We start from the raw sequence: 14,023 nt of genomic DNA, 5'->3' as shown, positions 1-14,023 counted from the left end.
GGGTTAAGACTCTTATAACCCAATCATTTCTCCTCTGAACCTTCTTGCACTGTCTCACCTGTGAGCTTTTGGGCGAACACCTCACAACCAAACCATAATAAACTCTTAGTCAAGCTAACCAAGAGAAAGAGGTAAAAAGCTAAAGTCTCTTTCAAAATTAATGTGAAAATAAAAACTTTTCTTTGACAAGTATAAACTGAAAGAATTCACACCCACCTATCCAGCACCACAATGAATATTCAAAGATAAACTGCACACAGAGGAACACAAAAACAGACTGCCAAGCTCCCAAATAGATAAAGACTCATAGAAGAACAAATCATCTAAATAAAAATCAATATAGAATCAAACATAACAAACAAATCAAAACGATAGGATATTACAAACACTTATCACATCATAACAATGAACATAAATGTTCTCATCTCCCCAGTTAAAAGACATGAGATTAACAGAATGGATCAAAAGCATGATGCAACTGTATGCTGTTTGCCAGAGATTCATCTCATAGGCAAAGATATTAACATACTGAAGGTAAAAGAATGAAGAAATATTCACTCAGAGTCCAAAAACAAGCAGGAGTAGCTGTTACTATAGCTAACAAAAGAGATTTCAAGCAATGAATAATAAAAAAGACAAAGAAGGCAAATATACCAATAAAGAAAACAATAACTCAAGAAGATATAATGATAGTAAATATATATGCCCTAAATATCAGTGCACATTATTGCATTAAAAATATATTTTGACATTAAATCCCAGACACCTCTATACAATAACACTGGGAGATTTCAAGTCACCCTTATTATCAATAGATCATTCAAACATAGTATCCATAAAGATTTAGGGACTTAAATAATACTGTAAATCAAACTGACTTAATAGACATGTACAGAATATTTCATGAAAAAGAAACTGATGGAATCTTTTCTAAAACAGAGCACAGTCTATGATGGGTTGGAAGTTTTAGCAAACAGCAAATAAAATCAGTATGCACCCATGCATCCTATAAAACCATAAGGAAATTCAACAGCAAGAAAAAAAATAGGAACCACAAAATGCAGTCTGTAAAAAATTTTAAAATATACAAATAAAAAAGTAAAAATGATCTTTTTAAAAAAGGATCATAAAAGAAACAAGAAATAAAAAATTCTTTGAAGTAAATGATAACAGAGATATAATATATAAAAATCACTAGGACAGCATGAAAATATTCTAAGGAGAAAATTTATAATGTTGAGGGCTTACATTAAACAAATAGATACCAGCCAGGTATGGTGAAACAAGCCTGTAATCTCAGAGACTTTGCGGGCTAAGGTGGAAGGATCACAAGTTTGAGGCCAGCCTCAGCAACTGAGTGAGGTCCTTAGTAAGACCCTGCCTCAAAATTTAAAACATAAATAAAAATAAAAGTAAAAAGGATTGGTGATTTGACTCCATGGTAAAGCACCCTTGGATAAAATTCCCAATACACACACACACACACACACACACACACACACACACACACACAGAAACAGGCGCATATGTATGCACACATACACACACACATAAATCTTAAATTTAAAAAAGCTTATGCTTTAACTCAATGCCCTAGAATAGAAAAGCAAACTAATTCCAAAATCAGTAGAAGGCAAGAAATATTTAAGATCAGAGAGAAAATTAATGAAATTGAGAATATAAAAAACAATATATAGGATTAATGGAATAGTTTGTTTTTTGCAAAGATAAACAAGACTAATACACACTTAGCAAATATAACTAAAAGAAAGGGAAGACCCAAATTAAAAATTTTGAAATGAAAAAGAAGATACCAACTCAGACACATTAATCCAGGGGATCAGTAAAAATTATTTTGAAAATTTATACTCAAGTAAGCTAGAAAATCTTCAATATATTAAAAGATTTCTAAAAGCTTATGACCTACCCAAACAAAACTATGAAGATATAAACACCCCAATCAATATTAAGCAATGAAATTGAAGCAGTTATTAAAAACTTTTCAAAAAAGAAAGTCCCAGGTGTACTTGTAGTTGAGTTCCACCAGACCTTGAAAGAAAATCTCTTGTCAATCCTCCTCAAATTATTGTAATACAAACACAAATTAAGAAGATAGTGCAAGATTAAGTGGGTTTCATCCCAGGGATGCAAATTTGGTTCAAAATACACAAATCTTTAAGTGTAATTCACCATATAAATAGAGTTCAGGGTAAAAATCACAGAATTACATAAATAACTCTTCTATCCTTTTCTTGGAGAGTGCTAAGTTCTCCTATATATTTTGTTTTGTTCCAAGTTGTACTATCAATAGTTGACATATTTTATCATTCTCAAAATCTAATGTTTTAATCCCTCTCCTCTTCCCTCTCACCTTACACAATGGAAAGTAAATAAATAAATACATAAATCACAACAATAACACAGTTATCTACACCCAATAGGAGCATAAAAGTGGATCAGTCAATAATGTGAAATTAGCCTCCTGACCTACACTGTTTTGTGGGGCACTTTTGATTGCCAGAATCTTTGTAGTATTTACAAGGATCCCCTCAGAGTGGCATGTTCCTTTTTTTCTTCGTATGATTTATTAGGATGGATTCTGGCTTCTTACTGGAACTTCTGATAGTCACCTGTTTCTCCATCTGACCTTAACCTTGGGGTCAATTTTGCGTTGTTATTTACCAAATCAAGATTGTCTAGATTACACAAATGATATGAATCTACATTGTGTACAACATAGAAATGAAATGATGTACCCCATTTGTGTACAATGAATCAAAATGCAGTCTGTAAAAAATTAAAAGATAAATTTAAAAAATAATAGAAAAGACATACTTGACACAAAATAAATAAAAAACAACCCCCAGACCTCACAAATGAACAAATCTGTTTTGAAGGGTACCCAAGCAAATGAGAAACAAGACCAAATCAGACATTAGAAGTAAATCAAAATAGTGAAAATTAATAAACATAGAAAGAAAGATTGTCCAGACATATTGTAATTCAGCAGCCACTGACACCAATGTTTTCATTTCTTTATATCATCTCCATTTCTGTGTCCCCTACTTCTGTTCCATTAGTCTATAATGTGTCCCTCAGTGCTCTCAGATTCTGTGAACACATCTCAGAATTCACCATAAGAGGATTAGACATTGTTTCTAAGTCCCATCACCATTTTTCTAATAGAACACTTCTACATTTGTCTTTCAGATATGAGACATGAGAGAAAGTTTATTTTGACAAAAAGTGTTCTCATATTAAACAGAAATTGAGGAGCATTAATTTGCTTTGCTAGTTGCTTCTATCATCCAACCTCAAATGAACCTTCACGGTAGCTTTTCCATAGTTTTACTGATATCCTATTTCTTTCTTTGTCTTTTCAAAAACCATGGGCTCTTTCCATAACCATCTTCTGCACCCACTCTTCACACAGCTTTGCCCCTTACTTCATAAGAGTGGGCCAGGCAATAGAAATTGACATCTGCATAATATTTCATACAAAACAGCTATATTTACCTTTTTCAACAGCTAATGGAAACTTTTCAAAAAAAATAGGCCACGTGCTACATGACAATCTAAGTTTTAACAAATAAAAAATAAAATTGATATAATTCTGTATATTCTATCAGATCATAATGAAATGAAACTATAAATACAAATAGAACCATGTGGAACATATAAATAGAAACCATATGGAACATCAATATTGAAAATACTCTTTTTTAAAAAGTGGATCATGAAATAAGACAAGAAATAAAGAAATTCTTTGAAACAAATGATAACAGAAATACAACATATCAAAATTTCTGGTACAGTATGAAAGCAGTATGAAGAAAAAATATAGCATTTTAAAGTAATTCAATAGATTTGTCATTTCAAGTTTAAATATTTCTAATAACTTTGATCTTTGAAAGACCTCATATATCTGCAGTCAAGGTATTCAATTACATTTTCTTCCAAATAATTGGTGTAAAAGTATGGTAGCACCTCACCTTATGAAACTATAAAATAATGCTGTTCCCTAGGACACTACAGAGTACAGTCTTCACACCTATGGGGTTGAGAGGGAAGAAAGGTTCATCATAATTTGCTCATAGAGTCCACATCAGATTTCTCAACAGAAGTGCTGGAAAGCCACATTTTATTTATCCATTCATCTGCTGAAGGGCACCTAGGTTGTTTTTATAACTTTGGTATTGTGAATTGAGCCGATATAAACATTGATGTGACTGTGTCACTGTAATATGCTCATTTTAAGTCCTTTGTGTACATACAAGCAGTGGTATAACTGAGACAAATGATGATTCCATTCCAAGTTGAGCAATCTCCATACTGCTTTCCAGAGTGGTTGCACCAATTTGCAGTTCCATTAGCAATGTATGAGTGTACCTTTTTCCCCACATCCTCACCAACATTTATTGATACTTGTATCCTTGGTAATTGCCTTTCTGACTGGGGTGAGATGGAATCTCAGTCTAATTTTGATTTGCATTTCTCTAATTGCTAGAGATGTTGAATGCTTTAAATATATTTGTTTACCATTCATATTTCTTTTTCCATGAAGTGTCTGTTCAGTACCTTCCCCCATTTATTAAATGGGTTATTTGGGTTTTTTTGGTGTTCAGGTTTTGAACTCTTTGTATATCTTGGAGATTAATGATCTCTTTGAGGTGCAGGAGGCAAAGAGTTTTTCCTATACAGTAGGTTCTTTCTTCACATTCTTGATTGTTTCCTTTTCTGTGAAGAAGCTTCTTAGTTTGATACCATCCCATTCATTGATTCTTGATTTCACTTTTTCACTTTAGAGGTCTTGTTGAGGAAGTCTGTCACTAGATCATTATGATAGAGAGTTGGGACTATATTTTCTTCTACTAGGCACAGGGTCTCTGCTCTAAGGCCTAGGTCCTTGATCCACTTTGAGTTGAGTTCTGTGCAGGATGAGAGATAAGAGTTCGATTTTATTCTGCTGCATATGGATTTCCAGTTTTCTCAACACCATTTGTTGAACAGGCTATCTTTTCTCCACAATATGCTTATGGCACCTTTGTATAGGATAAGATAACTGCATATATGAGAGATTGTCTCTGTGCCTTCTATTCTGTTCCACTGGTATTAATGTATGTTTTGGTGCCAATATCATGAGTTTTTGTTACTATACCTCTGTAGTATAGTTTAAGGTCTGGTATTTTGAGGCATCTTGGGTTATTTTTCTCACTAAGGATGGTTTTGGTTATTCTGGGCCTCTTCCTTTTCCAAATAAATTTTGTGACTACTTTGTCAACTTCTATGAAGATCATCATTGGACTTTTAATAGGAATTGCATAAAATCTGGATAGTGCTTTCAGTAGTACAGCCATTTAGACAATATTAACTCCACCTATTCAAGAACACTGGAGATCTTTTCATCTTCTAAGGTCTTATTCAATTTATTTCTTTAGTGTTCTGCAGTTTTTATTGTAGCAGTCCTTCTCCTATTTGTTAGATAGATTCCCAAGGGTTTTTTTTTGTTGTTGTTTTTTTGTTTTTGTATTGTGAATGGGGCACTTTTCCTAATTTCTTGTTCAAGTGGACACAATTGATTTATGGGTGTTAATTTTATATCCTCCTACTTTGCTGACTTTGTTTATGAATATTAGAAGCTTTCTGATGGAGCCGTTTAGGTCTTCTAAATATGGAATCATGCCATTGGCATATAGGAATAGTTTGAACTTTTGTTCTCCTGTTTCTATCCCTTTAGTTTCTGTCTTTTTTCTAATTGCTCTGGCTAGGGTTTCAAGGACATATTGAATAAAAGTGGTAAAATGTGGTAGGCGAGACCCGGGGCCCAGGGTTACACCACGTGCATCTAAAGATGGTGACTGGCAGAGAGCAAATGGCGTCCTGATTATGCCTGGAGAAAGGCAGGAAGCGTTTACAATTGTCTCTATGATAATCAGTTCAGCAGCCTAGCGCGTGGACCAATATACTTTACATGTATGCTTGAGCAAGTGATGGCTTGCCCTTTAACAGGATTGGATGGACATATCTGGTTACAATTGCTTATGCATGAGACTGCTTATATATTGAGGGTGTTATCTGAATAAAGGGGAAGCTGCTTCATGAACTTCAGAAAAGTACATGTCTTTTGTTCTGTTGGTCAGCCGGAAAGAGCAAGAGCCCTGCAGGTTAAGAAGCGGTGGTTTTCCGTAAGTGGTGGCCCGGACTACGATCAGACGAGGATCGGACTGGGAATGGGTGAGCGCTCAGGTAAATAAGAGACAGTTTCCCTAGCGTAATTAACGAGAAGGTTTCCCTATTTGAGGAAACAGTTGCCTTAAGGTTTTAACAGAAGGGTCCCCTAGAGAGGGAGCGTAACGGAAGATTCTCTTAGAGAGAGAATATATTGAAAGGCTGTCCCAAGAGACAGTGAAGGACGTCCCATAACAAATATGTGTAAGTTGCTATTTGTGTTACCTTTCCTTGTTTGGTTTCTGTTTGTTGTTGTTGTTGTTGTAGTTGTTGTTGTGACATTAGTTCATTTCTGTCTGACTTCCAAAAAATCAAAATTTCAAACACAGTTAAGAGAAGGGGAAAAGAATTTAGAAACTGTAGAAAAAGAACAATCAAGTCAAGCTTCTGAAAGAGAAAGTAGATGTTCAGACCTCTGTGACTCCAGAGATAGGAGTACAACCAATACCTACTTTGGCTGTCAGCCCATTACCTAAAGGAACAGCGAGACTAGTTCTGGGGAAGAGTTCTTCTGCTTTAAAAGGATTAAATATTGTCCCTGGAGTATAGACCCTGATTTTACAGGAGAAATAAAAATCCTTGCTTCTTCACCAAGAGGTGTAGCAACAATAGCTCAGGGTGATCACATAGCACAATTATTGGTCTTACCCAGTTGCTATGATCAATATCTATTAAAAAATATTATTAGGGGAAATAAAGGCTTAGGTTCTACTGGCCAAAATATGGTCATGTTAACATGGGGTTTAAAAGATAGGCCTATGACAAAGTTAGTGATAGAAGACAAAAGTTTTGAGGGCTTATTAGATACTGGAGCTGACAAAAGTATTATCAAAATTACAGAATGGCCCAAAGCCTGGCCACTTCAACAGGCAGATCAGACTTTAAGGGGATTGGGTATGGCTTCCAATCCTAACAAAAGCGCAGCCATATTAAAATGGAAGGTAGCTAACCAGGAGTTATGTTCTGATACTGCCCAATGCGATGCAGTTGCAAGCAATCCTCAATGGAATCTAAACATGCTGACAGGCCAAGGACCATATGAAGGGCAAGGTAATCAGATTAATTTCCACCCTGGTGTGTATCAACAAATTAACCCTCAACTTTTAATCTATCCTTATATGGATGATATTTTGCTAGCTCATAAGGAAAATCCTGTCTTAGACCAATGTTATAATTCCTTACTAAAGTCACTGGAAAGATGGGGCTTACCCAACTCAAGTTTGGGTCCCCTGTTTGATATTCTTAAAGGTGATTCTGACCTTCTTTCTAAGCGAGTGCTTACCCCTAAGGCTCGAACAGCTCTCAAGCTTGTTGAAACAGCTATGGAAAAGGCTCATCTTGATCATATTGATCTAACTAAGCCTTTATCATTCATTGTCTTGGCCACAAATAAGTTACCTACAGGAGTGTTTTGGCAAGAGGGTCCTATTCTAAGGGTTCACATGAATTATGACCCTAACAATGTCTTAGCCTTGTTTACTGAATCTGTGGCAGAATTAATCCTTAAGGCGTTAGAAGTATCCCTTTCCACCTTTGGATCACATCCCTCAACTATCACTACTCCATATACTACTGATCAGATACAATATCTTATTAATAATTCAAATTCATGGGCTATAGTCTTTACTAGTACTTCTGCTGTGTTTGAACAATCATTTGCCATCTGATCCTCTTCTCCAATTTTGGAGTCAACATCCTATAATTTTTCCTAAAGTCACCCGAAAAGAACCTATTACAGGAGCTACCCTTATATTTACTGATGGATCAAAAAATGGTATGGGTGCTATTACTATAGATAATGTTACAGAAACATTGTTGCTTAATACTCTTTCTGCACAACAAACAGAAGTATTAGTAGCTATAGAAGTATTCAAAACCCACCATGAGCCTTTTAACCTATTCTCTGATAGCAAATATGTTGTTAATGCTGTTCAAAATTTAGAATTAACTGGTCTGATTTCCCTCACCTCCACTATTACTAAATATTTGCAAAGTTTACAAAAACTTATTTGGGACAGGAAAAATCCTTTTTTTATTGGGCATGTTTGGGCTCATATTGGCCTTCCAGGTCCTTTAAGTTTACACAATGATTTAACAGACATGGCCACCAGAGACCCACACATCTTTAATATGCTTGAAAATGCAAAAACTTTTCATTCCAAATTTCACATAAATGCTTCCACTCTATGCAAACGCTATAAAATTACTAAGGCAATAGTTCGGGACATAGTCAAGTCTTGTGCTAAATGTGTTACACTTATTCCTAACCCCTCGTTAAGAGTAAATCCAAAAGGACTTCAGCCCAATCATATTTGGCAAATGGATGTAACTCATTATTCAGAATTTGGAAAACTACAATTCATTCATGTGTCTAAATCCTATCTTTATTTTGAATGTTAGGCCTTTTCATTATAATGTGCCTTGGTGTGGATCTGTTGTAATTTTGTGCATTTGGTGTTCTGTAAGCCTCTTTTTTTTTTAATTTTTAATTTTAATTAAAAATCATAAATTTACATAGGGCAATGTTGTTTGATTCATTTTGTTATTTTTTTCCCTTCCCCCCTCCCACCCCTCATTTCCCTCTATACATTCCTTTCTTCCTCATTCTTACCACCCTCCTTATCCCTAACCCTAAACCTAACCCTAACCCTAACAATAACCCCTCCTATCCCCCACCCCCGTATGTCCTCATCCGCTTATCAGCGAGATCATTCGTCCTTCGGCATTTTGAGATTGGCTTATCTCACTTAGCATGATACCCTCCAATTTCATCCATTTGCCTGCGAATGCCATAATTTTGTCATTCCTCATGGCAGAGTAATATTCCATTGTATATATATGCCATAGTTTCTTTATCCATTCATCAACTGAAGGGCATCTGGGTTGGTTCCACAATCTGGCTATAGTGAATTGAGCAGCTATGAACATTGATGTGGCTGTATCTCTGTAGTATGCTGATTTTAAGTCCTTTGGGTATAGGCCAAGGAGTGGGATAGCTGGGTCAAATGGTGGTTCCATTCCAAGCTTTCTGAGGAAACTCCATACTGCTTTCCAGAGTGGCTGCACTAGTTTGCAACCCCACCAGCAATGTATGAGTGTACCTTTTTCCCCACATCCTCGCCAACACCTATTGTTGCTTATGTTCTTGATAATTGCCATTCTAATTGGGGTGAGATGAAATCTTAGTGTAGTTTTGATTTGCATTTCTCTTATTACTAGAGATGTTGAACATTTTTTCATATATCTGTTGATTGCTTGTACATCTTCTTCTGTGAAGTGTCTGTTCATTTCCTTAGCCTATTTGTTGATTGGATTATTTGTATTCTTGGTGTAGAGTTTTTTGAGTTCTTTATAGATGTGGGATATTAGCGCTCTATCTGAAGTATGATTGGCAAAGATATTCTCCCACTCTGTAGGCTCTCTCTTCACATTACTGATTGTTTCTTTTGCTGAGAGAAAGCTTTTTAGTTTGAATCTATCCCAGTTGCTTTTAATTCTTGGGCTATGAGAGTCCTGTTGAGTAAGTCTGCTCCTAAGCCAACAAGTTGAAGGTTTGGGCCTACTTTTTCTTCTATAAGATACAGGGTCTCTGGTCTGATTCCGAGTTCCTTGATCCATTGTGAGTTGAGTTTTGTGCAGGGTGAGAGATAAGGGTTTAATTTCATTCTGTTGCATATGGTTTTCCAGTTTTCCCAGCACCATTTGTCGAAGAGGCTATCTTTTCTCCATTGCATATTTTTGGCCCCTTTGTCTAGTATGAGAAAATTGTATTTATTTGGGTTTGTGTCCATGTCCTCTATTCTGTACCATTGATCTACCTGTCGATTTTGGTACCAATACCATGCTGTTTTTGTTACTATTGCTTTGTAATAGAGTTGAAAATCTGGTATTGCGATACCACCTGCTTCGCTCTTTCTACTGAGGATTGCTTTAGCTATTCTGGGTTTCTTATTCTTCCAGATGAATTTCATAATTGCTTGCTCTATTTCTGTAAGGAACATCATTGAGATTTTAATTGGAATTGCATTGAATCTATATAGCACTTTTGGTAGTATTCATTTTGACAATATTAATTCTTCCTATCCATGAACATGGGAGATCTTTCCATCTTTTAAGGTTTTCTTTAAATTCTTTCTTTAGTGTTCTGTAGTTCTCATTGTAGAGGTCTTTCACCTCTTTTGTGAAATTGATTCCCAAGTATTTTATTTTTTTTGATGCTATTGTGAATGGGGTAGTTTTCCTAATTTCTCTTTCTGAAGATTCATCACTTATGTATAAAAATGCATTGGATTTATGAGCATTGATCTTGTAACCTGCTACTTTACTGAATTCACTTATGAGTTCTATGAGTTTTCTGGTGGAATTTCCAGGTTCCTCTAAATATATAATCATGTCATCAGCCAACAGGGATAGTTTGAGTTCCTCTTTTCCAATTCGTATCCCTTTAATTTCTTTGGTTTGTCTAATTGCTCTGGCTAGAGTCTCAAGAACGATGTTGAATAGAAGTGGTGAAAGAGGGCATCCCTGCCTTGTTCCAGTTTCTAGGGGAAATGCTTTCAGTTTTTCACCATTTAGAATGATATTGGCCATGGGCTTAGCATAGATGACCTTCACAATGTTAAGGAATGATCCCACTACCCCAATTTTTTCTAGTGTTTTGAGCATGAAGGGATGCTGTATTTTATCAAATGCTTTTTCTGCATCTATTGAAATAATCATGTGATTCTTAACTTTAAGTCTGTTGATATGGTGAATGACATTTATTGATTTCCGGATGTTGAACCAACCTTGCATCCCTGGGATAAAACCCACTGGATCGTGATGCACTATCTTTTTAATATATTTTTGTATGCGATTTGCTAAAATTTTGTTGAGAATTTTTGCATCGATGTTCATTAAGGATATTGGTCTGAAATTTTCTTTCCTCGATGTATCTCTTTCTGGTTTAGGTATCAGGGTGATATTGGCTTCATAGAATGAGTTGGGGAGGGTCCCCTCCTCTTCTATTTTATGGAATACTTTGAGAAGTATTGGAATGAGCTCTTCTTTAAAGATTTTGTACAACTCGGCTGAGAACCCATCTCGTTCCGGACTTTTCTTTGTTGGTAGCCTTTTGATGACCTCTTCTATTTCATTGCTTGAAATTGATTTATTTAAGTTGTGTATGTCCTCTTCATTCAGTGTAGGTAATTCATATGTCTCTAGAAACTTGTTGATGTCTTCGAGGTTTTCTGTTTTGTTCGAGTATAGATTTTCAAAATAGCTTCTAATTATGTTTTGTATTTCACTCGTGTCTGTTGTGATATTTCCTTGTTCATTCCGAATTTTAGTAATTTGAGTTTTCTCCCTTTTTCTCTTTGTTAGCATGGCTAAGGGTTTATCAATTTTGTTTATTTGTTCAAAGAACCAACTATTTATTTTGTTAATTTTTCCAATTGTTTCTTTTGTTTCAACTTCGTTCATTTCAGCTCTGATTTTAACTATTTCCTGTCTTCTACTACTTTTGGTGTTGGTCTGCTCTTCTTTTCCTAGGGCTTTGAGCTGTGGTGTTAAGTCGTTGATTTGTTGATTTCTACTTCTTTTGTTGAATGCGCCCCATGAAATAAATCTTCATCTAAGTACTGCTTTCATAGTGTCCCAGAGATTTTGATATGATGTTTCTTTGTTCTCATTTACTTCTAAGAATTTTTTAATTTCCCTCCTGATGTTTTCTGTTATCCATTCATCGTATAATAGTGTATTATTTAATCTCAAAGGTTTGGAGAAGTTTCTGGTTTTTATTCTGTCATTTATTTCTAATTTCAATCCATCATGATCTGATAGAGTACAAGGTAGTATCTCTATCTTCTTGTATTTGCTAACAGTAGCTTTGTGCCATAAAACATGGTCTATTTTAGAGAAGGATCCATGTGCTGCTGAGAAGAAAGTGTATTCGTTCTTTGTTGGATGGTATATTCTATATAAGTCGGTTAAGTCTAAATTGTTGATTGTTTTATTGAGATCTATGGTTTCTTTATTCAATTTTTGTTTGGACGATCTATCCAGCGGTGAGAGAGGTGTGTTAAAACCGCCCAGTATTATTGTGTTGTGGTCTATTTGATTTCTGGAATTGAGAAGGATTTGTTTAACGTACATGGATGAGCCAATGTTCGAGGCATAGATATTTATGATTGTTATGTCTTGCTGATTTATGCTTCCCTTAAGCAGTATGTAATGTCCTTCTTTATCCCTTCTGACTAGTTTTGGCTTAAAGTCCACATTATCTGAAATGAGGATGGATACTCCAGCTTTTTTGCTGTGTCCGTGTGCATGGTATGTTTTTTCCCATCCTTTCACCTTTAGTCTATGGGTATCTCTTTCTATGAGATGGGTCTCTTGCAGGCAGCATATTGTTGGATTTTTCTTTTTAATCCAATCTGCCAGTCTATGTCTTTTGATTGATGAGTTCAGGTCATTAACATTCACAGTTATTATTGTGATATGATTTGTATTCCTAGTCATTTGACTCATTTTTTTTTTTTTGACATGATTTGGTTTCTCCTTTGTTTGGCTATTCCTTTAGGCTAGTTCCTCCCTTGCTGATTTTCATCGTTGTTTTTCATCTCTTCCTCATGGAATATTTTGCTGAGAATGTTCTGTAATGCCGGCTTTCTTTTAGTAAATTCCTTTAGCTTTTGTTTATCGTGGAAGGATTTTATCTCATTGTCAAATCTGAAAGTAAGTTTTGCTGGGTATAAAATTCTTGGTTGGCATCCATTTTCTTTCAGGGCTTGGTAAATGTTGTTCCAGGCCCTTCTAGCTTTTATGGTGTGGACTGAAAAATCTGCTGATATTCTTATTGGTTTTCCCCTGAATGTAATCTGATTCTTTTCTCTCGCAGCCTTTAAAATTCTGTCTTTATTTTGAATGTTAGGTATTTTCATAATAATGTGCCTTGGTGTAGGTCTGTTGTAATTTTGCATATTTGGAGTCCTATACGCTTCTTGTACTTGGTTTTCCATTTCATTCTTGAGATTTGGGAAATTTTCTGCTATTATTTCATTGAATAGATTGTTCATTCCTTTGGTTTGTTTCTCTAAGCCTTCCTCAATCCCAATTATTCTTAAATTTGGCCTCTTCATGATATCCCATAATTCTTGTAGATTCTGTTCATGATTTCTTACCATCTTCTCTGTTTGGTCAACCTTGTTTTCAAGATTAAATATTTTGTCTTCAATATCTGAAGTTCTGTCTTCCAGGTGATCTATCCTGTTGGTTATGCTTTCTATGGAGTTTTTAACTTGGTTTATTGTTTCCTTCATTTCAAGGATTTCCGTGTGGTTTTTTTTCAGGATCTCTAACTCTTTGTTGAAATGCTCTTTTGCTTCCGTTATTTGCTCTTTTAACTGTTGATTAGTGCGTTCATTTAATGCCTGCATTTGTTCTTTCATCTCCTCATTTGCTTCCCTGATTGTTTTAATTATCAGTTCAGTACATTCTGAACTTCCTTTCGGACATTTCTTCTGCTGTGCTGTCATTGGGTTTTATTGATATAGTATATAGGTTTGTTTGGGACATTTTCTTTCCTTGTTTTCTCTTATTGGTCAGATGTCTATGGGACTCTGTGATATTGTAGATTTCCTCTATTGGCTTATAGTGACCCTGTAGATTTCCAGTGTATCACCTACCAGCCTTCAGTAGCCAGAAGTCTTGGATTAATTTGATAATGCAGTGCTTCTGAAGAACGCTGCCCCTAGCCGGCTACTGGTTCCAGGGTGAGAGACCTGGAGAGGTCTCTTGTTGCACAGCCCTGGTC

The sequence above is a fragment of the Sciurus vulgaris genome, assembly GCF_902686455.1.
Source record: "Sciurus vulgaris genome assembly, chromosome: 4".
NCBI lineage: Eukaryota > Metazoa > Chordata > Mammalia > Rodentia > Sciuridae > Sciurus > Sciurus vulgaris.
The sequence above is the reverse complement of the archived record's forward strand: the minus strand, read 5'-3'. Positions refer to the sequence as shown.